The sequence below is a fragment of the Falco biarmicus genome, chromosome 9, assembly GCF_023638135.1.
Source record: "Falco biarmicus isolate bFalBia1 chromosome 9, bFalBia1.pri, whole genome shotgun sequence".
NCBI classification, from domain to species: Eukaryota; Metazoa; Chordata; class Aves; order Falconiformes; family Falconidae; genus Falco; species Falco biarmicus.
Genome location: NC_079296.1, coordinates 32,889,216 through 32,914,091, shown reverse-complemented (window position 1 = coordinate 32,914,091; position 24,876 = coordinate 32,889,216). Strand labels below are relative to the sequence as shown.

Below are 24,876 nucleotides of genomic sequence, written 5' to 3'. Positions count from 1 at the left end.
AAGACGCAGCACATGAGCTGTTCCTTTCTTAAGGTTAATTAGAGAATAATATATTCAAAGTCCCTGACTAGGTATCAAGAATCCACTGGACTACACACACTTTATCCTTCTTTTACTAATACAACAGGGAAACATTACACATAGGAGAGACAGTGGTAGACATAAATTAACCAAAATTGGCAATGCTAATCTGAAAGGCAGGCATAATTAGCCATACCTTTTATTAGATTAGCAAAGTTACATTAAATAAAAAGCTTTTTGAAACATGTAGGATCAGGGAGTGTTTATTTGGAATGTAACCTACCACAAATGATACACAATCAATTGTGTTTAAAGAAAGGATTAGAGGGGAATTAACACAGTGGGAACTATAATAAATAGGGCAACTGGATGATGCGCTGTAGTTTCCTTGACATACCAACTTTCTGTATGTTTGTTTCTGAATCTTTGAAAGCAGAAAACAGAGAATAGACAGATGCCCTACATATCATGTTGCTTAACAATGTGCAAGTAGTATAGCCTAGCACTTAGTGCATAATTTGTATTGTACATATTTTTTATTGAATATTTAATTAATTGGAAGTTTTAAAGATAGGCCAAGCTTCCCAGGTTTTTTGATTCTGCAAAATATGCCAGTCTGGTTCTATTTCTATTAGACTTCACAGGAGTACTGCAGCTGTGTAAAATGAAAATAGGATCATATCTTTTGACTGCTTTTGATTAAACAAAAAAAAGAGAAAAGCATTAATTACATATCCCAAGGGACTTTATACAGGGAATGACAGTTCAGTATTCTCTTTGCACTGAGAGGGAAAGAGTTATCAGAGGTCATAAAGCAAGTAATGACCAAACCCAAAAGTGCACACAACACCTCCAGCCTCCCATTCACACACTCCATTTGCTGGATGATGCTATCTGCTCGTTAAGAGGGCTCAGCCAGATTCAAAAGCCTTACTGACACATGGTGTTGTGGTTTAACCCCAGCCAGTGACTAAGCACCACCAGCCATCACTCCCTCCACAGCGGGACGGGGAAGAAAATCAGAAGACTAAAAGTGAGAAAACTCATGAGTCGAGACAGAGATACTTTAATAGGTAAAGCAAAAGCTGTGTGCACAATAAAGCAAAACAAGGAATTCATCCAGCACTTCCCATGGGCAGGCGGGTGTTCAGCCATCCCCAGGAAAGCCGGGCTCCATCACGTGTAACAGTTACTTGGGAAGACAAATGCTGGAATGCTGAACGCCCCCCTCTTCCTTCTTCCTCCCCCAGCTTTATATGCCGAGCGTGATGTCCTATGGTATGGAATACCCCTTTGGCCAGTTCAGGCCAGCTGTCCTGGCTGTGTCCCCTCCCCATTCCTTGTGCCCCTCCACCCTTCTCGCTGGCAGGGCCTGAGAAACGGAAAAGTCCTTGACTTGGTACAAACATTACCCAGCAACAACCAAACCCATCCGTATGCTATCAACACCACTCACACCAAATCCAAAACACAGCACTGCACCAGCTACCAAGAAGAAAATTAACTCTCTCCCAGCTGAAACTGGGACAGTATCCACACCTTATTCCATACTACTTACATCATGTCACACTTTCCAACACAACCTCATTAACCATCATCACCCTTCTCATCCTTTGATATGATACACAGACATCATTCTCCTAGTCCGTGGACCAACCCTGTAAACATGTGTGTAGAATGTCCATAAAATGTCCACTGCACTTGTTTAGTCCAGACTTTGTGCTCCAACTGTTATGGTTGTCACTCAGGAGAGGAGAGGTGGTGTGTTGCATGGGGTTATGGGGCACCAAAGCCAGCTCAGACTGTGTTGCTGCTGCATTTGCATTGCTTCTTGTAATGCTTGTCCTCCATTGGTTCAGGTGGTTCCTACTATAGCCATTCCTATAACGTGCAACTCAATTAATGGGTTACAACAATTTAAACGTATATCCATTACAGTCTCTACCCCTGGTCCCTTTGGATCAGTCCACAGGGTTTAACATTGCAGTGAACTTCTCCCCTTGCCCCTGCTCTGGCTTGGACTTAGCCACAGACTGCAGTTTGTATCTGCTCCAAGTGGAGCTTTATCTATGAACCACAGTGTCTCCACGGGTATGTCTGCTGCGGCACAGACTTATCTACTGCCACAGTTGCTTCGAGGTGGACCGGTTCCAAAGTGGCCTTAACCATGGGCCATGACCATAGACCTGCTCCAGCGTGGCCTTACCCACAGCCACAGTCCCTTCAGAATTACATCTGCTTCAGCATGGGCTTACCCATGGCTGCAGTCCCTCTGGGGGTGTACCTGCTCTGTCATGGGCTTATCCATGGCCACGCACTTTGAGATACTCCAACATGACCCTGTGCACAGCCACTGATGCTTCAAACTGTACTTGCTGCAGCATGGCCTTATCCTTGGGCCACAATCCCTTCAGAGCATACCTGCTGTGGCATGGACACAACCACAGACAGAGACACTTGGAGATATACCTGCTCTGATGTGGACTTATTTACAGCCACAGATGCCTCAAGGTGTCCTGCTCTCACATGGACTCATCCACAGGTCACAGTCCCTTCGACTCAAGTTCACACTGGAGTTCCAGCCTGTCCAGTACAGCAGCAGTGCCCTGGCCATCTGCCAGCCCAGGCGCATCACCATTCCTGTTATCAAAATGTTCCCAGGCACAGCAGAGCAAGATGATAAGCAGTAGAGCAAGCAGCAAAAGCAAAAAGCAGCCACTAATGACCACTAGACTCTAACAAACAGTAAGTCAAGCAAGCCCCATGGCAAGCACAGATACTGCCCTTTAGTAGCTTAACAGCAATAACAGCTATAAATTTGATCTAGCACATTCCAATCAAATCTGTTGTTACCTTGAACCCTTTGAGCCCCACGTTGGGCACCAAAAATGACTGTCACACGTTATCCCCAGCCAGTAACTAAGTACCATGGAGCTGCTCACTCACTCCTCCCACAGTGGGATGGAGGAGAGAATCAGAAGACTAAAAGTGGGAAAACTCATGAGTCGAGACAGAGACACTTTAATAGGTAAAGCAAAAGCTGTGTGCACAATAAAGCAAAACAAGGAATTCATCCAGCATTTCCCATGGGCAGGCGGGTGTTCAGCCATCCCCAGGAAAGCCGGGCTCCATCACGTGTAACCGTTACTTGGGAAGACAAATGCTGGAATGCTGAACATCCACCCTCCTTCTTCTTCCCCCAGCTTTATATGCCGAGCGTGATGTCCCATGGTATGGAATATCCCTTTGGCCAGTTCAGGCCAGCTGTCCTGGCTGTGTCCCCTCCCCATTCCTTGTGCCCCTCCACCCTTCTCGCTGGCAGGGCCTGAGAAACGGAAAAGTCCTTGACTTGGTACAAACATTACCCAGCAACAACCAAACCCATCCCTGTGCTATTAACACCGCTCACACCAAATCCAAAACAGCACTGCACCAGCTAGTAAGAAGAAAATTATCCCAGCTGAAACCAGGACATGTGGTCAGGATTTATATTACTTCCATAGATGTTAAGATGGCACATCATAAAGCATGCATGAAAGCTTTGAAGGCAATGCCTGCAAAACTTCTAGGTACCATATTTTAAAAATAAACCACATTTATATGCATAAACAAGCAACAACAAGGACACTTCCTTAATGGAGGACAGAGGGAAACATGGGACTTACCAGCACTATTGAATCTCAGCATAAAGCATAAAGAGAAAACACAGAACCTCCCTGGGTCCTCCACACACCTGTTCAGCTGCATCTCTAAAGGAGTCAGGCTAGAGGAGAGATCAATGTGGGCTGTGACAGGAATATCAAAATGCAATAAACAAGGCGGAAAAGGAAGGTATTTTCCCAAGAAAATATAAGGAAATGAAGTCCAGAAAACATCAAGCTCCAATGAAAATACGCAAAGTAACATGTTCTGTGCTACTGTCAGCAATAGCTGAGCCAAGGAGAAGGAGACGTACCCTGGTCTGTATCCCCCTCAAAAATGGTTCTGGGCTTGCAGGCAAGGACATGTTACTACCATAAAGAGAACAAGGAAAATTATTAGAAAACACAGTTAAAACACCTCTCATGATGACAAACAAGTCAAACCAGTTTTTCTACTGGCACTTTGAGGATAGCATGTGTTAAAAGTTCTTTGAAAGAGCTCAAGCAGCAGATACCCAATTCAAAGATGATGTGAAACAGCCCTCCTCTGGTAAAGGAGCCTGGCAGATGCTCTAATAAAGCCTGCCTTTGTTCAAGGGTGGCTTAAAAAAAGCTCTAAACTTAATCCAGATGCCACTCTACAGCATCCCCAATCTGGAAGGTCCCTAACAACGCACACACTCCAAGCCTGTCCGTATCAACTTGAAGCACATTAACTCCACAGTGCTAATTAAAGGATAAAAATTACACGGCTCAACGGACCACCTGCAATACCAAGTACAGACAGACAAGGGCCAGAAAGCAATGCCACTCAACATAAAGCAAGTTATGACAAGCTCCACCGGACGTTTTCCACACCTAAATTAGCACCACGTGCTCCTCAATCCAGGGGTGAGGAGTTGGGCACCTGTGTAGAGGGATCCCAGCTTCAAGCACATCGAGGTAGGGGCCCGCTAAAAAAGCGCTCAGGGAATAAATGCTAAGGCAAAGGAACTGCTCCTAGATATTCCCTTCTCTTCAGGATTCCAGTGAGATGTTCAGGCCGTCCCTCACACAAAGTGAGGGTTCCTCATGACTATAGCACCTCCACCGAACAGCTGAGCACACCTGCCCAGGAGGTGGCAGATAAGGGCTCAGCTTCCTCCTCCCTTGTGTGTCGTTTATAAACCACACATACAAGGCAAGTCCGAGGATCGCCAGTGCAGATGCTGTTCTGTTCACAGAAGAAGGACTTTCCAGCTCCTTTTTGCCTGGAAAACTGAAGCAATCATGGGATGGCAGAATAGGAGAGAGAGGGTATGTGCACCAGCCAGGTCCCATAGGCAAGGCAGTCATCTGCCTCTGAAGGAGGGACCCTATTCTCCTCCCACCCCTATGGCTGTTCACATACTATTCACTAGAGAAAAATACTTATACAAAACCTCTCTTAGGAGTTTGGGCATTCAGCAAACTATAATAAAAGTTAAGCTTGTTTTCATAGCTGGACTCTTTAGAGATTTCTTTACTGATGCTGCCAACAGCCAATAAGCCACAAATACAGACTACTGCTCTTGTCCAGGGAGGTTTTCTGCAAACCTGGCTGGGGAGCATGGGAATACCATACAATGGACAGCCTGAAGCTCTACTGTTCCCCTTATTTATAGCCACATTGGTTCCTGCAAAATGGATTCTAGCCATACTGCCATTACGGAGAGTCTTCAGAAACCAACACCATTTCAAAAGACAATAGAAGTCAAAATCCTGTCCTCAGAACCCACAGGAGATCTTAGTTCAGTGGAGCTAAGATCTCATCCACCCAGCTAGTCCAGTTTTGCTTTCTCATGGCAGGCAAAACAGTAACTAAAAATGCCAGCAGGCAGCTGGAACCACATCAGCTGGGTCCTCATTACATTGCTGTAACCATGAAGCTGCAGCAAGAACAGTCAGATTCAGAGGAAACAAGACAGAGGCTCCGAAGGTAGCTGACAAGAACTGAAAACGGAAGAAAAAGCATGCACATGACTTGGGCCTGGTGGCTGGGGCATTCCCCTGAGCAGTGGATCTCCTGACAGCAACAGAAGCAGATAATTAGGTTCCCCTGGGTTATCAGCATTAAGTACATGAAAAGGGACAACTAGCAACAGCAGGTAACCTCACTATAACAGAAGCAGGTGGGCGACCACTTGAAACCCCACTTCCATAATCCACCCCATCAGGACCTCAGTTTCCCAAGTGACAAAACATGAACATAACTCAGCCATGAAACGAACCTAACAGTCTGTAAATCGCCAGATTGTTACAGTGAGAAGTGCCACTGGAAGGATGCAGGTGGAGGAAGCTGTTCTGTCATCCCTCACCTGCCACCCACTGCAGCTTCTCTGCCCATTAGGTATTCCAAAATAAAGGCTAAAGTGCTCTTTGCCAAAAGTTCTCAGCTAGACAAGGGCAAGTTAGCACAAATCATGGTTTCATGTCTATGGTTTGGTATCTACCAGAATCTAAAATCATGCAGTATGAACTGCAGATTTTACTAGGTCATTTACACTTCAGAAAGTCCACCGTATTCCCTTGCTACATGGCATATGCTGGAGAACTTCAGCAGAAGCTCTGGAGCTGTAGTGGCACTGGCTGCAGATGTACACAGGCCTTTCCAAAAGAAAAGCATCCTGAGGATGTATGTAGGTGTGTACACATGCTCTGCATTACTCACAGCAGGGGGAAAAAAAAGGTAGCAGTCAAACATGTCAGTTGTTTTCCTATTTAAAGTACAATAAGTACTCTGGATTATAAAGAATCTGTCTTTACATGCATGAAGGATAAACCCTGGAACCTGAGGCAGCGGCAGGATGATAGCTGCCAACAGAAAGGAACTGGAAGGAATTTCACCTCTGAGTCATTCTGGTCTGCCCCAAGGCTTCTTACACTTTTCTTCAACACCCCTAGCCCCCTTTAATGAGAGTGAGCTGCACTGCATAGGTCAACGGTCTGATAATCAGTTGCAGGGTGAGCAGGTTAAAAATAACAACAGATTGTTGCTGCCCAGATAATCCAGACACTGCAGTGCTGTGCGCTGCCGTGACATCCTGCCATGGAATGGATGCAGCCTGTGGACTTAGGGAGTCCTATAGCTGCAGGCTGGGAAGTGCTGCCTTAAGGCTTTGTGGATTGTTGTGGCGAACTCTGGTCTTCTGAAACTTCCCCTCGGTGCAGCATGAAGCCTGACCAACCCAAACAAGAACAGAAACCTGCTGAAGAAACCTCTGACTGCTGCTAGATGGTGTAACATCTTCATCAGCTGGCTTACCTGCTCCTAGTGAGACTTGAAATAATCTATTAATGCAGATTTGGAATCTGTTTTTCTTCTGGAGGTCTTGATGTGAAATCTCAAAACCCCCTAAAAAAAAGTAATTTGGTTTTGGGTTTTTTGGTGTTTGTTGTTCTGAAGGTAACAGAAGCCTGCATCCAGTGACCTCAACAGTACCTGTGTGCATCTTAACTTTTCTAACCTACCCTGACATTTCAGTTGCATATAGCTTATGCCTACTTCCTGTATGCTACATTTCCCATATTTGCAAATATTTCCAACCCTATTAGCTTGTGTTGGCTCCAGTTTGAAGCTTTTATTTGTTTGATTTTGAGCTTGTCCGGACTCCTGCCCTACTAATGTAGCTTACATAATTCTTTTCTAGAGATGACAGATGTGCATTTTTCAAAAAGAGGATCCTGCATCTGCGTTTCGTTTTCTTTTACTGTAGCTTAATCAGTACTTTGTTAACAGCATTATTTAGGAGATGTTATCAACCCTCATGCACTTCACATGCATTTGTTAACTTGACAAACACATCTAATCAAGGAAGCTTAAGGGAGAGAAACTAGCACTTCTTTCCCTACAGTAACTTTCACATTTCAGGGTTAGTACAGTGCTGTAAGTGAAAAGAACCGTTGTTCTAAGACCAGGCAGATATAATTCTGGATTATTGCTATTTATAGCTATGCCACTGCCCATATATCATGCATTGTTTAGTAGCTCAGCTGCAACTTCTCTCTTCATTATCTCAGTTCCTCCTTTCCTCCACCTGCTAGTGTCCTAAAAATAATCTGCTTCCAGACTTAAAAACATTTTTCTTCTAATTTAATTTAAAAAAAAAAGTTATTATGAAGTTGAAATCAAAAGAAAAGCTTAGAAAGGGAACAAGAGATCCTTCTGCATGTTACTCATGTTCCCTTTGAAAGCTTCTCAATGTACAGGAATATATAGCTGTAGTCTACACACAGTGCATAGAGAAACAGAGGTGTGTACCAGCTCTGGCTGACTCCTTTCAAAATAAGAATATGATTGTTTTTACAAACATAATACAACTCAACAAGCAAGTTGTTACACTACAGCATCAATAAATAGTGGTCCCAGAGCTCTTAACAACCCCCTCCCCTGATTTCACTGGAAGCTGAGCAGGATCTGCACCTCTGAAAAACTGATACCTTAAAATCTGTCCCCTTCAAATCAAATCAGCTGCTAAGTGCAATTACCAACTAGCTCAGTAGCATTCAGAAGAATAAGAGTGTCACTTCCTCTGTTCTGATAACCAAATAATTTTTTTTTTGGATGGGACTCTAATGATTGTATCATTTTTGCCTGCTTATGCTACTAATAACAACTTAGCTGCATCAGAAGCATCAGCAATCATTCCTGATGTCCTGTGGAAAGAATAAAGCACCAGGTGGACTCCACACACAGAGGCAGAAAGCTTCTGCTACAGAGGCAAAACTTCAACTACATCAGTGGTCTGCTAGGTAATACACATTTTTAAGTACTCCCCTTGTATATTTGTTGATGAAAGTCTGTAATAACATCGGCAATAGTCCCTGGAACAGTCTCTAACTGTAACAAGCAAAAAAATAAACAGGTAATGCAGAAGTTTCAGTCTCTGCACTGGGAAGCCCTAATGGTGGGGGCCTGGAAGAGGTCAACAGCCAGGGCTGCCATTTTCTCAGCCAGCAAATTGCTCTACCTCCTCCACTGCATTTTCAAAGCCATTTGTAAAGAGGGTACCACTTGTACTTTTGCCTACATAATCACCATTTCACTTCATCCCTTCACATTAAACATATCCTCCTGCCCCGAGGAGCCTCCAAGCAGACCAGGTCTAGCCCATGAATCACACCGCAAGCTGTGAGCCTTCACAGCCATGCTGCAGGCAAGATGCTGTGTCACAGCCTGTATGGGACTTGCCTTGCTATCACTCCTAGCTACGATCACATCAAGTCTCATAACAAGCAGAGACTGACTTCCTGAGAAATTAATGCCTCCCTCCAGAAGAGGCATTCTTCCCTCCAACTTGGCACTGAAGCCACCCTGCAGAGCAAAAGGCTGTCTTAATAACATCACTCAAACTACATTTTCCTTAAAGATAGGGATGATGACTTGCTTCTTCATAATACTCATCAGATAACAACATGCCACAGTACCATCCCTATTGCTACAGTTTTTGAGAAAAGCTGATTTTCCTTCTTCATTACTTGTTCAAAAGCATTGCATAGCAGTAGCCTACATGGATTCCATCACAGTCTGCACACTGGTGATGCAACGGTCAATACACCTTTTCTTTAATAACCCACAGAAATGGTTAGAGAGAGAAGCAGGTAAGGTTTCATACAATTTGAAATTTGTAAAGGAAAACCAAAAAAAGGTCAGATTACTGTGAACACAGGTTTGGGAATGGCACACTAAGATTGCCACAGTTGGTCCCCTGCAATTGCAGATCACCCTGCAACCAGTGCAGAAGGGTCCACAGTACACCCACTGGATATAAAAAAAACACTCCCCTCCCTCCTATTCATAAGCAAAAGCCAAACCAGGAAAGACATCAAATGATATCAAGGACAAGGCAACACCCCAGATCTCCAGAATAACAGCAGATCTATTGGGAAAAATGCCCATGTGATCATTATGACTTGGCAAAGCACTCCATATGACAATTGATGGTCTTTAAAATAAAATGTTAATGAAGATTATAATCAAATGGAAAGATGGACATGCTAATACATGTATAGACCAGTGAAAGAAATCTGCATTAACATGCAGGCAAATTTCTAGCCCAGTACACAAGTCCACACGATATAATGTAACATGTATGAGTAATTTATGATTACTTTCCATTCTCTACTATACTCTTTGAGGTTCATGAAATCCAGCAAAAAACTGCTCTGTATTTTTATCTTCAAAATTAATAAAACTATTAAAAGCAAATGCATAAATTTACATTGAAGACAATGAAAGCCTGTGTTTCTCAAACAGTATAAATATTTACAATGCAAGATAGTGATGAAACAAAACAATCTTGTCATTGTTTAGCAAGGACATTGCTTACATTCTGTATTGTACACAGATAACGATGCATTTTTAGGAAAATCCTGTGGTACATCACTTATTTTCCATTACATCAGAGCCTAACAGTTGTAAAGGCCATTTATGTACAAGAGGCACCTATGCAACATTCTTCACTATTGTTTAACTGCTACCAGGCAAAACACTCCTCTTAAGCCAGAGTAAAAAGAATATACTATTGACTGTATGATTCTGTGTTTTGAAGAAGTATGAAATCATTTCTTCTTTGCCTGTGGGTGAATAAGAAATTTCCAAAGTGGTGCATGTAAGAATATATTTCTTTTGAATGATTTACGAGTTAAATGCCAAGTAACTCTTTATTTACAGGTTTAAGTTACAGCATATCTTTGCTCTGGAAGTCTTAATAAACTCTTGACTTCTGAATCATTATGACAAATGTTTAAACTCTTTCTGAGGAAATTGCTACAAGCCACATTCATTAGGACGATGAAATTGGAGCACCCAAATCCAGTGTCTTCAGAAGTTCAAGTATAGAGTAAAAGGGGCAATGTGCCAAGCATCCTATACCTGATGCTTTCACAAACTTGCATGACATGAGTTAATTATGTTTCCAACCATAATTTCCCACATTTTAAAGCAAACTGAACTTTGGCTGCAAAGCTAGCTGTGAAGTCATTTGCTATCCCCATAAAATTTAAAAGTTCAAATTTTAAATACAGGCGAATACTGTAGTCATTGAAGTAAAATACATTTTGGTGACACCTTTTTATCGGGAAGTATGTTCAGGCATAGCATGCCTACTTTATGGGGGGTTTTTTGTTTCCATCTTTTTCCATGCTGATACCTTCTCTATATATTTGCCAATGTCCAACAAGAACCCTCTCCCTAGAGGGCGAAGTGGGAAGGACCAGTAGCGCCAACTGCACAAGAGCTTGTGCTCCAGGCAGAATAACCAGCTGGAGGTGTCCACAGCCCCCTAGACATAAATGCTCATTTTTAATTTTATTTCAAATATCACCAATACAGAGGTGTGCTTGCTGGCTGCAGTTCAAGAAGGCAAATAATTTAAGTTCTTCAGTTTAGTCACCTCTGTGCAATGGAAGGATAACAGTACTTCCACTTCCCCGCTCCAGGCTGTTTGGGCTGTACAGATATCTTCTGTGGGGGATAGTACTGTTCCTTACCATGGCAATGTACGGTACCTGGTACAACCAAGAGCACAGGCCGAAGTGATACAGTAAGACAAGCAATCAGAGCAGTAAACATCTGAGTCACTCCTTCAGCTTCAACCTGCATCCTCACCAAAACCAGACCTTGACTGGCGACAGTTGCTAGCCAGACAAACATGGTATTTCTTATCAATTTCAACATGAAAATTATGCTAGAAGAGCTTAAGAACCTATGTGTCACAGCATTATCATTACAAAGTACAGCTGCATAAAGCCTACAGACAGAGCCCAGGTCTGTGAACAGAATTAATTCCCCTCTAGTGCCAGAAAAAGACAGCCTCTTCCAGCTGCAACTTGGTATCATGGGACACGTTGCACAGTTACAATGGCTGCATGTGCTCTTCTTATCGCAAGTGTCCCTGGTGTACTTTAAAGGCCAGGCAACCCATTTCACAGGGCTGACAAACTGCTGGGCTGCCCTCATCCCAGCTCCCCACGCCACTGCTGACACCAACAAGCACTGGCAGCAGAGAAGCATCAGCATAGTTTCCCTTCATTAGGGAGTTATTTCATCCGAGGATGCTGGCACGTGTACGCTGTTCTGCCTGTCCTCCCCCCACAACAGTACTCCGTGCCACCCAAAAAGAAGGGACTGGCATTACTGAACCCCACAGACAAGGCACTCCTTACTATGGTCTGTAAAAGGCCATTCATTTCTACCATACCTAAAATAGCCACTGGATACGATTGTGAGATGAATACACAACTGTGGATTCCTTTAAACTGCTGCCTTCTTACATGGACAAGAAACCAGTGTCCAGTGGTTACATCCTCACTCATTGTCCTTGTTCTCAGTTCAGTAATTAAGTGTTGACCCTTTCTGTCCCATCCAGTATTAGTCCTTTTGTTTCTACAAATATTTGGAAGTTTAAAGATTTTATGAGAAGTTTAGAGAAACAGCACAAAACTCCACCAATCCGTTCCTATGCACTTGCAAGATCTACATACGATCCTATTAAATCAAATCCATCACAGCATTCTATCACCAGAACTGCAGCATTTCTGAAGTCTGTCTGTCAGCCTCTAGCTGCCCACTGCCAGTCACCCACAGCCAGCTACAGGAAGCTGCTAAGACAGAGTGAAACACCCAGGTACACAGAAATTGTGCCTGTTCATGAGAAACCCCATGAATTGCATACGTCTGTTGCTGCTGGAACGAGAGGCTTGCAGTGCTCTGCTGCCCTACTCTTCAATAACTTCTAGTTTTTCCTCCAGCAGATGCTTCAAGCGATCTTTGAGTATCTGATAAGGGTGAGGAGAAGCCCATGCCATTAGAGAGCAACGTGCTGTGAAGACAAAAGATGGCTTAGAAGGAGCCTGGTGATAGCTGGGGTAATACGGTGGAATGGATTCCAGGATGCTGTCGTATATCCACAGGGCAAGGAAAAGAAGTTGGTAGGGGAACTTGTCCAAACAAAGAAAGGCTTAAAATAAAATTCAGGATCATGGCCACGTCACTGATACCAATTGACATGTCACATTTTTCAACCCAATCACATTTATTAGTGGCTTTTCTGTCTTCTCCCCTAACAGATGCTCTTTGTTTTAAATTAGTTTAGACAGGAGCCAGAGAGATGAGCCAAGTGTGCTAAACAAGGCCCATGTAATCCTGGTATTGTAAAATCTGAAACATTAATGAAGGTAAAATTTGGAAGGAACAGCAGTTTCTATCAGGTACCTGCTGAAATTAAAGGCAAGAAGAAAAAAAAAAATTAGAAGCTAAAATCTCATCAGTCCTGGAGGAAAACATACTCCTGGAAAGAGGGGGAGCATCGAACCTGTCGAGGCCACATCAGAATTTTGCATCAACAGCATTCAGAGCTGCAGTGAGATAAATCCACCTGACCCCACCCTGTTCTCCTTTACATTTTCCAGGACCCACATCTGCTGATCATGTGGTTTCCTTCTCTAAGTAGTTACAATTACAGTAACATTCAGGGACATTTGCTCTTCCAAAGAGCAGATAAAAAAATTACTACTACTACAGACAAATAATTCAAATGTCTGCTGAATTAGGCTAATGGAGAGATAAGGACATATTTCTTTATTAACCATTTTAAAATGGCAAATGCAATATTTTTTTTTGATTGAAAAAAGAAAACTACTCCCTATTCCAAATGCAACAGATGCTAGAAAATCCAAGATAAAATCTCCTGTTTTCTGCTTGCTTAAAACAGTTGGCATGTTCCACTCCAGAGACAGTCCCATCTTTGGCACAGGCTCCCACACACGGGCTGTACAGCAGCATCAAGATGGTCATAAAGTATTTAAAGATGAAGGATATGAATTCAGCTATTTTTGAAGTGACAGGAATCCATAAGTGACCAAAACACTGCTGCTTTCTCCTTGGAGGACCAAATCAGTCCCTTCAGTCTCTGGGTGTTAGAGGAAGAAGCAGCACTGTACTTAGGAACAGGCATGGTCTCCTCTGTGTCACAAGTGCCTGACACCATCCTTCTCCATCAGCCATGCTCTCTCTGAACAGGCGTAAAGCCTTGGTCTTGGAGCAAGTTACACATCTTGTTTTACAGGGACATGTGCTATTCAGGGAACGGTATTACCTGGTGATGGCAAAGGCTCCCATTACCATCGTCTGTTGAAGAAGTCATTTAGTACAACCTGACATCACCTATATTTCCTGCAGAGTTAACACAAGTTTCACAGCTCAGCAAGGCTGGCTGATCTCTTACTGCCCCATCACAGACAGCAGTAGCCACCTGACTTAGAAATGAAACTAGAAAGAGTGTAAAAAGTATTCAGACCCCAATCTTTGGAAACGTTAAATATCTCAGCTGAAAAGCCTCCCTCTTCCTTGTTGGGCTGCTTCTGCAGCAAAGCCAGACAGTCGTCTTACGATGCTCAGCAATGTTACCTGACAGCTTCAAGCAGGAAACAACAACATAACACCTGTCAATGTTTGTTTCTGTGCTCATGGATTGTTTTTTTTTTTGGGCTGTGTGTTGGGTGTTTTTGGTTTTTTTTTTTAAAGAAACCAAAAATTTCTCTAGGAAGATGCCCACCAAGGAGGGTGGGCATCTTCTCTGCCTAAAAAAAAAAAAGACACTACTGGCAAAACTGCACCCTACAGCATTTAGCTGGGGCAACGACTCAGCAAAAATCCAGTGCAGAGTCAGTACCATCACCCTTACAGCACCTAGTCTCCCCCCAAAATTCCCTTCCTAAACGTTGATTCTGCCCAGTCTTTCCTGAATGGCAAAACAGAGATAGCACTACAGTCTCTGTTAGTTATGAATATTAGTTATGAATACTTCTCTAATTAGAGATCAACTGTGGAATTAGAGGGTGGATTATTTTTAGCAATCATCTGATTGAGCCGGAGCTGCAGTCAGTTGTAAATTACTCGCTGCTTTTTCTAAGACTACATTTTACACACCAACTTCCAATGCAACATTCAGTATCTCTTCAAAAGCTGTAATCTATCAGTCATCTTTGCAATGAAGAAAGAGGAACCAGCTATCATACAGCTGAGAATAGACTTCTTAAGTTCTTCAGTTTCTCACTCAAAGTCTAGAAAGAATGGCAAGGGAGATGAAGAGGTCTGTAAAGGTACAGCTGCCTTCACACACCAGTGGTGAAGACACAAGCTTGAGTAACCTATCCCTTTGACAGCTGTCATGTTGGAGTGGCATCTCTTATAGAAGGAGTCGGAGAAGGTGCAGTGACAGCATACTGTGCTGGTTTGTTGCTCATCAGGTTAAAGCATGACAGCCTGCCAGTGATTTTCGTCTTTTCTTGGCACATTCCAATAAAGGAAGAAGAAAAGGTTCACGGAAGAAAGGCTCATCTCAGACACTTGCCAACTCTCCTCAACTCACAGGGGTTGCTGGAGACTGAGGATAAAGAGCATCTCAGAGAAGCAGGTCTGTGCTGTTTTATGTCCATGTTACTGGCCTCGGTGCAACATGCAGTGTACAGTCAAGCTGCTTTCCACTCCCATCCCCTACTGACAAGAATTACTTTCAGATGTGAAACCCAACAGTTTCATCATCTTAGTAAATTCCCCGTTCCTGGCTCAGGTGTCTCTCATATGCATTAGTTAGATTACATCAACCACAAAGACCTGTCCATGAGCCACACAGGATACAGCTCAAAGGAGGCCAGTCAGAGATTGGATCATCAGCTGTCTTCAGTTTCTCCTCCCTTAATTCACAGAAGCAGCAATTCAGACTGTGTGACAAGGGATAAGTATATGCTTTGTGGGGTCATGTGGAAGGGAGGTAATACCACAGCACCAAGATGCAACTGGCAAATGTACCTTCCCGGAGCAGAGCATCCACCCTGGTGCAGAACCATCCCTGCAGCTTCCTCCCACAACCCCTGTACCTGGCATGGCCAGGAAAGACAGGCTAAGCCAAACCCATGCAGGTCTTAAACTGAAGAGCCTAAATACAGCAGCTACGGAAAACCGAAAAGGCAGCTGGCAAGCAGTCAAGCAGCAGCTTAACCAACAGGATGCCTGCAGGGCACCACAGCCCTACCAAGTCTGCACAAAGCACCTGCAGCACAGCAGTGAGAACATGTTGACTGAGAAACTTCCCAGCAGGCATTCAAAGATGGAAAAGAAAGACTGAACAAGTGTCCCAGCTGACAAGTAGAGCTCAAGTACACAGAGAAAGCAAACAACCGTAACAAACGTCTAACAGACACAACGGAAGATCACAGCCAAGAATAAAATGCATGATGTACCTAATTCCCTTTCCATATAAAGAATTGACCCTGACTCAGCTTCCTTGCTCTCAGGCGGCCGGACCACGCAATGCTATGCTTGCTTATTGTCAGGGTATCACTAACAAAGGAAAATGAGTGAGAAATCTAATCTTGAATCAAACGTGTTCAACAGCAACTGAGCTGGGATCCTTGCCTTGTGGTTGGAGAAACTGATACCAACATCACTAGCGAATAAAAGCCTAGGTCTGGTGCAGAGAGAAGCACCTCAGGGTCCCCAGAACACCAAATGCTGACTGACCATGGGAGACTCTGATCCTGGGAAAAAGAAAATCACCAAATGACTACAAAGCATGTATCTGACTTATCCCACTGCATTTGGTATGTATGTAGGTAGAGGAGATACTCCACTACATGCATCTCTGATACAGCTTTCTGAGCAGGGGTAAAAAAGCAAGGAGCACTTAGGCAACCCCTGGTACAAGGCACAGGGCTCTGGCAGAGCCATGTAAGCGCTGCTCTGAATGCACAGCTTTGAAGCTGCATTTCTAATCTATCACTTGCAATCACCTGTAATCTGTCACACACCAGCAGGGAAGACTTGCTTTGCTAGAAACAAAGCTACACATTTTGTTTAAGACAGTAATCAGATGGATCAAGTAAGGTCAAAGAAGAATTTTGAACCTCTTGCCATTTGGAAAATAAAACAGCGTTGCAAACCCCAGTTTCTCAATGATTTGCCTGCAAAACATCACACAGCAGTTTTCCTGCACTCCCAAGAAGGCTCATAAAAAGAATCTCATCTCAGTCCTTGGGAGCTGCAGAGCTCCACAGGTGTACCAGAGCAGGACTCCTCATACACCTGCCAAAGCATGTAGCAGCTTGTACAGAACGTGGAGACTTTTCAAGCCCTGCAATTTTGTGATGAAAGAAACTTGGTGAATATTTCTGCAACATCTGAAAGCGTTAACTCTAGCAGCCTCAGTCAGAAGTTACCCTCCCTGGTTAACCCTTAGGAGGAAGGGTACAAAACAGCTGAACATGCTGTCACAGCAATCACAGAAACAAATACCCAGCTCATGCAAAGGAACTGCTAAAAGGCAACATCTGAAGTTACCATGCCAAAATCAACGAGGTATTTCAAGGCTACAGTGTTAACACACTGCATAAGAACACTGATGCATTTAGAAGGCTGAAATTTGATCTTGTTTTTATTAGCTTCTGCTTTGTTATGCCAAGAGCAAAGTTAAAATGCCCTTCCATCTTTAATCAAACACGCTATTTTTTTTTGTTAGCTCCCAAGATCAAGCCAACCTGACAATACTCCTGTAATTTTACAAGGGAATCTCTCCTCCCTCCACCCCCTTATGTTATCAAACATTAATTTTGTGAAGAGCCTGCTGCACTGTGCCAGCTCTAATTTAGTAGCAATATTTAACCTTTTCCCTTCAGCTCTCAGAAGGCCTGGCAATGGAAGAAGGCCATCTCATGGGCAGACTGATTAGCACAGACTGATTTCCTACAGTTTGGCGTCCTGTGATTGCAGGCTTTGTAAGGGCCACTACCCACATGAACCATCCTGGGTTTAAAAAAGTGCTTTCTCCATGGGCTTGGGCGCGGAGCGAGGCTGCAGCTCCAGGCCATGACACTGCAATTTACAGTCCCTTCTTCCTGTGACGTCTAAATATTTGACATTTAGCCAACAGGTTCAGAAGTTACTTGCAGCGTGATTGCATAAGCCTACTTCCCCTTGGAAAGTTGAGCAAAAAAATTATTTTTTTTTTTTTTAAATCCAAGAACCTTGCAAAAACCGTGATACAGACAACAACTGAGTTGCAGGAAACTAAGGTGCATAGGTGAGGTAGCTTAAACCAAAAAACAGAGGCCAGAAGCAGGAACAAGACTCAGATTTCCCGTCTCTCACAACAAACCTTCAGCTGCCACCGAACTTCCTCTTCTCTTCAGAGCTAAGCAGCTTGCTTCTTTTTCTCTTTGCAACAAGGACTTAGTGCAGTAAGCGTTTATGCTGTTTGGTATAGGAAAACCCTCTCATCTAGAGATCATTTGCAATGTCAAAGAGCAGCAGCTCCTCTGCAAGTCTTCAGTCTACTTGGTTTTTTTCTGTTTTGTATGCATATACGCACGCACACACACGTTTTATACAAGCAGCTTCAATGTAAACGATCGGTCTCAGATTGTGCTTCAGAAAAAACACTGACAACTGTCCTTTCTTGTCCTGGCACTTACAGTTCAGACTTGGCAGGCAAGCTCTATGTGAAAGTGACACTGAAAGCTATGGTGACAATAATCACATTTAAACAGATGTTTTGGATGCAGAACTACCAGGGAAACTCACTTCATTTACCAGAAACAAGGAAAACCCAAACCCTACTGTTAACTTCAGAAAGAGCAGATTGCTCCCGTGTGTATTTTCCTCCCTGTCATCACCTATGGTAAACTATTACCTAGTGCTCTTCACATTGCTCTGGTATGTCAGACTTCACCAGGCTTATTAAGAACTAAAAAGCCACGGCCAACTTTCACTTTCTATCTATTGTAGCAGAGTTCATTATGCTGTTAAGTGCCAAGTCCCTTAAGAGTGGTTTGCTGAAGGAGACCAGGGGAAACCGGTGAGAAGGGGACAAAACCCACACTCAAACAGGGCAAGAGGCAGCATTTGCAAGAAGCTCTGGCTATAATGTGGCCCATGTTATGAAAGCATGGCAGAGCCCCATATTGCATCACTCCCTGTATTTCAATCCATCAATCTTCCCATAAATATATATATACACACACAGAAAAAGAAATATATATGCACACACCGAAATATGCCACATTTTCCATTAGCCTTCCTCTTCTGATTGATATGCTCATAGTTATAAGAGATTGCAACAAGGATTGGCCTAGTAGTGAATCACCCTCAACAGCACACTACACACTACACTTTTACAACTAGAAATAGAGGGATCAGAGAGATTAATCCTCTCTGTCCTGGATGACATGAGGAGCCAGTGACAGTGAAAGCAAATATAAACAGGCAGAGAAGGGTCTCTGTCTTTCTGCAGTTCCCTTTGGTTTTGAAGGAGCCTTTCCCACCAACAGATACCTTAAGAGGTTGTTATGAATGAAATTAAGCAAAGGCATCCTTTTTATAAGCCCTGCAATAAGTGGGAGAGGAGGAGCTTTCATTAATAATTCCTGTGACACCGCCTTCCCTCTTCCAGAAAGTTGCAGTGGGGCTGAGCCCGGCCTTTAAAGAGAAGCACTGATGGAGGCAAGATTGAGGAAGTATTCAGTCAGATATTTAATTAGTGCTATAGGGCAGGCTGTACGTAGCGAGTCGGTTGCTTAGGTGGGTAGTTAATACTACTCAAATGATCCTCTACAGGCAAAATTCACCCAAAAGCCATGTCTAGAAGTCAGAAACCTTTGGCGCTAGGAGTCATGGCAATACACGGACACCCACTGCTGTCACCACACAGATTCTTGTGTAATAAGAAAGCAGAACTCAAACCCCAACTCTGGTGACAGGAGCAGAAGCACGTCCCCCCTCCTCAAGCATCACCAATGGTGAAGAGTCATTAGCAGTAAGTCTGAGTGACAAATTATTCTGGTTATTAGAATCAGCAGATCAGACCCAGGGGAAGCCTATCTGTTTATTAACAAGTGTTGTTTTTTTCTGCAGATACTCTTCCTTGCAGGCTCAGTACACACAATAAAGAGGAACTGAAAGGCTTTTTAAAAATAAAGTACATTTGAAAGGAAGGGAGGGACAAAGGATTTGTAGGCTTGTTTTGAAAATTAACAACTTTGTGTGTAACCTTGAACCCTTTTCTTTCTTTTTTTCTTGTTTTTTTGTCAACCTAGATCCTTCTATCTTTCTTTCCTTCTCCTCTGTCTTATCCAAATGACCTCTTTGATTCAAAGAGGAATGTTTCTTGTCCTATGTCCAGGACATAACAGAAATTGAGCTACTTGCTCAAGGAAGAACAGCAACAGGGAATATTTTATTCCTTGCAATGAATGTTTTATCTTTGATGGTGTGTAAACACATGATCTTACTGAAACCATGGCCAAACTGGGGGGCAAACTCGCCCTCACTGGTTTTCAGTCACTGGTTAAATGACATTTCTAAATCCAATACCTAGTTTTCCACCGAGAACCTCTGGCACAGTTGTTCATGACCAGCCTCACCTGCAGACTGGACTGGTGACATGTATTCTGTCCTCCTGATGCCTTTCGAAGGACACAAAGAAACTTTAAGGGGCAGATATCAAGACATACCTAACTGATAAACAGGAATTACCTACCCTCAAAGAATACAACATTTATATTCTATATTGATTCTGGCCACATATTCTGCAAGGTTTACAACTGGGATCCTTAAATGAGTCTCCAGTGATAAAGTGCTCATCTACTGGTTGACTTGATTTCATCAAACTATGGAAAATTTCAGCCACAATTTCTAGAATCTTTTAGTATTTTCCACTTATTCAATGTATACCTGGCATCAAAATTTCCAACACTGTTTTCAGTCAAGGTCAATCAACCATGACATCCTGCCAGGTCTCTGGTTAAACTAAAGCCGTGCTACCAAGCTCCCCTACTTGCTGGCAGGTATCAAAGGTGAACTCCAAAGAGGTTTTAATTTTTAAAAATAGAGAAGTAACAGTTATTTACATATATCTTTGATCTAAAATGGCCCATAACTGATAACCAGCTGGGCACATAATAAAGGCCAGCCTTCCCCCTAGTCCCTGGGGAAAGAAATTGCAAGCACTAGAAACTGCTCATGGTTGAGGTATCTCTTGCTGTTTGTGAACTGGCTGGCTCGCAGGCAATGATTTACATTTAAGAATAACGCAGCTCTTAAAGCACATCTTTAATTGCGAAAAGACTGTGCTTTCAAGGGCTCTTGTCCATTTACCTACCCCAGAATCAATAAGCACAATATAATCTGCTATTTGGGGTTTTAGTGCTTCACATGAATTAGGTACTTTTATCAAAGACCCCCAAAAGTAGTGTGGGAAGCAGTGAGGAAGGTTCTGTTTTGGAAATGATGAGTTCTTTGGACAAGTGGTGTTTTCAGTAAAAGCCAGATAACAGAACTGGTAAAAATGGCCCTAACTTTGTGAAGAGGGTTTTGAGGACCTGGAGCTGTGAAGCTTCACAACAAAGTCCACCCAGCAAGTTTAATACCAACTCTGCTATGTCACAGCAAGCTTTCACCAAATCTTTGCAGTCAATGCACAAGTCAGCAAAATAGAAGTCACATTAAGTCCTGCACGGGTTCTGCCTCACTATGGGAACTAATACAGTTAACGTGGCTCACTCAGTTCCTGCAGCAGCTAGCACTAGATGCACCAGAAGAAGAAATGGAGCAGGCAGTAATTGGACAGCTTGTTCCCCAGGAAGATTTCCCCTCTAATACCTTATGCCCTAAAAGAGAATTTTTTTCCAGACTTGAAGTTTTCCATTCCATATAGCCCTCTGCAGCTTTGGCATTCACTGTCTGCCACATGCACACACAGTCCAAGCACAACAATGTCCAGGGCTCCTGCAAGCTCCTTCCTCCAAAGTCTGTTCATTTTTTAAAGCAGCCCAGCTACAGCCTCTTACAGAACACTAGTTAGATACTTCTACAGGATCAAGAGTTCCCTCATTTTTGGGGGAAGAAGGAAGGGCAGGACCAGAGCAAACTAAAATCAAATAACCCCCACCCCCAAACAACAGAAAAAAGACAATCCATTCCTGTTTTCATTTTCCCTGTCAAACGGCCATGCTCACTCCAGTCTTCACCATTTCTGAAGTTGGCTATGAGTCACATTAGGGCTGACTGCTTCCTAGATGTATGGCACGAAAGACCCGTAACAGGAGACTCGTTTTTCTTAGGCTTCAGAATCAATTCAGGACTTGCAAGAACCATCTGCCGCTCCTTCCCTGAGTGGCATTACTACTGCGAGCTGCCACACTCCTGCAATGATCTGCCTGCCTCACTAACACCAGCGTTTGGAAGACCAATAAGGAAATTAGGCTGGCAGAGAAGAGACTTCAGTATGTTATCCAAAGTATGTGTGACAGCCTCAGGAGCAGGGAAGACTGAGTCCTTTCACCCTTGAACATAGAAGAGTTGCTGGTCCAAAAGGTTAGACCTAAAACAACAGAAGTTTTATGTGTTGTTTTTTTTTTTTAAAATCTCATTGTGAAAACACATAGTTCACCTGGCATGCTAAATTAATCCATCCTTGTTAACACTTAAGAATGGGCAAAAGCAGCAAGGAAACAGGTGGATTTTCTAGCACTGGAATCATAACTGGCTCATCTGGACACTCCACCAGTTCTGGCCACATATCCCTACACTGAGTCATGAAAAGGCTTGCCGCCTCTCTTCCAATACTACACCCCAGGCCAGAAAGCTGCTTTTCAACTAGTTTACCTCTACAAGCAAAACTGCTGACTAGGGCTAGGTGAAAGCCGTGTTAAAAAAACAACAAAAAAACCCCAACACCGTAACTACAAATATTCAGTGAATTGTGAATTTTCTAACTTCACATCAGACTGTAACCCAAGTCACGCAAAGTCCCCAGCACAGAAACAGTTGATCAGACTACTGAAGTCCTATCGGTTTCACCAACCGTAACAGAATCAAATTCTGGGGAATGTCTCACTTTCTCTGAGCAGCTAGGGCCTTGCTCAGGGCAGTCTGGCACCCAAAACTGTTTGGGCCACAGCTGAGAAGCTGTCAACACCCCTCAGCAGGTATTATCCTGGGTGCTGGGCCATACCCTTGAGCCAGGACCCTCGATGTTTCCATCTCCAGAGGCAGACTTAGCAGAACTTTGCATGAGTGGAAATTCATCAGCATTGATAGGTTTCAAAGAAAACAACTTAGGTTTGATATATAAGCATTTTTCCAAGAGTACTTCCGGAGTAGTGTCAGATGATGCTGAAGTTGATCCAGGGATAGCCCTAATCAACAGGTTTTCAGAGGAAGTAAGTTATTTCAGCAGCAAAAGTTCACAGAGTGCCGCTGCTTCAGCTAGTGTTACTGTCAGACCAGCAATCCTCTTACACACCCATCTTCCTCCCAAAATCTCCTTCCACCTTCACTCAAGCTCTACCTAAATGGTCCCTTCCATGCTTATGCTGATGGGTTATTTCACAACTCTGCTGTGCCCAGCATCCAAGCCCTCTGCCAGCTGCAGCACCTGAGCCGTGTGTCCCCTTGCACTGCAGTCTGAAACAAACTGATTTTGCGTTGGCATATTAAAATCCTAACTTTGTTTGCACTTCCAGCATACTAAAATAGGAAAAAAAGCATTACACCTCAGGACAACTCGAGCATTACACTGCCAACTAGCTCCAGGAAGCACAAAGGAATTCCGACAATTTTCCAGCCTGCCGTGAAACTTCACAGTTTGTTATGAACACGCTGCTACCAGCACACTCTGGTTAGCAGTTTTATCCCTGGCGTGTCTCCACTCCACATCGCAAAGCGAACGCAAATGCGGGTGCTCCTCCGCAGCGGAGACCCCGCGCCACCCCCGCAGCCGGCCCGCTCCCGGCGCCAGGCGCACACGGACGGGCTGAGGCTGAGCAGACAAAGCCGGCGGAGGTGGGAAAGCCGCTTACAGCGCATTAGGTGCCGTTTCCCCGGCTCTCCGAGCAGCGGCTCCGCCCCGGCCGCCCCCGCCCCGCGGGCCGGCGACCGCGCTCCCTCCGGCCCCGGCCGACGCGTCACGCCGCTGCAGCCGGTCCCACGGGGCAGCCACGGGCCGGGCCGGGCCGCCCCCGCGCAGCCGCCTGTTGCTGCCGGCGCGGCTCCCGGCGGCGCCTCACCTGCGGGCGGGCGGGCCCGCCGCCAGCCTCCCGGGGCCAGGTGGTGTCGCGGGGGCGGGACGAGCGGCGGCCGCAGGCACCGAGCGGCACCGCGGGCACCCCGCCCGGGCCACCCCCGCCGCACGGCCCCGCTCCCCGCGGCGGCGGCCCCGGCCTCCCCTCGCCGGAGGAAGCGGCGGCGGCCCACCCTACCTTGGTGCCCCGCGCAGGGCCCGGGCCGGCGGCTCCTCCTCCGGCTGCGGCGGCTGCTGCTGCCCATGCCCGGGGCCGGGAGGCGGCGCGCCGTGGCGCCGGGGACCGGGAAGCTCCTGCCGCGCCGGGACACCCCCGGCTCTCTCGCCCGGCTCCTGTTTACCTCGGCTCCCCGGCCGGCCGGGCTGCCTGTCAGCGCGCCGCCCCGCCCCGGCCCGCCCCCGCCGCCATGGCCCGGAGGAGGACGGGGAAGCGAGGCGCGGCGCCGGGGACGCGGCTCCCTCCGGCGGGGAGTGCTCCGGTGGGCAGGGCCCGGCCCGGCCCCCTCCGGCCCAGCTTGGCCGGCGGGCGGGCGCGCAGCCGCAGCCGCCCCTCCGCCCGCGCCGCCGGGCACCTTCCCCCCGAAGCGCGGGGCCGGGCACGATGCAGGCGGGGGCAGGCAGGGCCGGCCGCTTACCGGGAGCCGCAAGGAGAAAATCCCCAGCGAAGCGGGTGCCCTCCAGCTGTCCCGAGTTCTGCTCTCGCCCATACACACCTTACAGTCCTGCCGTGAACAGTGACGCTAATGCCATTTCCGAGGGGAAAACGGCTTGCCCTTTACAAGAATTAGAAGAAAATGGCTAAACTAACTTCATAAGGTGCCATTTAACTTTCTTAAAATGTATGTATGCTGTAAGCCTGAAGATGGCTCACAGCCACTCTCATAAAGTGTTTTTTATTAGTGATTCACCTGCCTGTATTGGTTTATCAGCAGAAGACCACAGAATCATAGAATCAATTAGGATGGAAAAAGGCTTCCAAGACCATCAAGTCTAACTGTTCACCCAGGACTGCCAAGGCCATCACTAAGCCATGTCCCTAACCACTGCACCTAGCCATTCTTTAAACACCTCCAAGGATGGTGATTCCACCACATCCCTGGGCAGCCTGGTCCAATGCTTCA

The 24,876-nt window shown here is 45.0% G+C and overlaps 1 protein-coding gene across 12 annotated transcripts in view; it reads right to left on the bottom strand.

Moving 5' to 3' along the window:
- Nucleotides 1-24,236, bottom strand: part of MARCHF8 (membrane associated ring-CH-type finger 8) — a 99,511-nt gene extending 75,275 nt beyond the window's left edge. For 6 of the 12 annotated variants that reach the window (XM_056351009.1, XM_056351002.1, XM_056351012.1 and 3 more), the window contains exon 1: nucleotides 23,934-24,090. The gene's annotated coding sequence lies outside the window, so the exon portion shown is untranslated. The other 6 variants (XM_056351004.1, XM_056351006.1, XM_056351005.1 and 3 more) reach the window with 6 other exon arrangements.
- Between the last annotated feature and the right edge of the window lie 640 nt (nucleotides 24,237-24,876).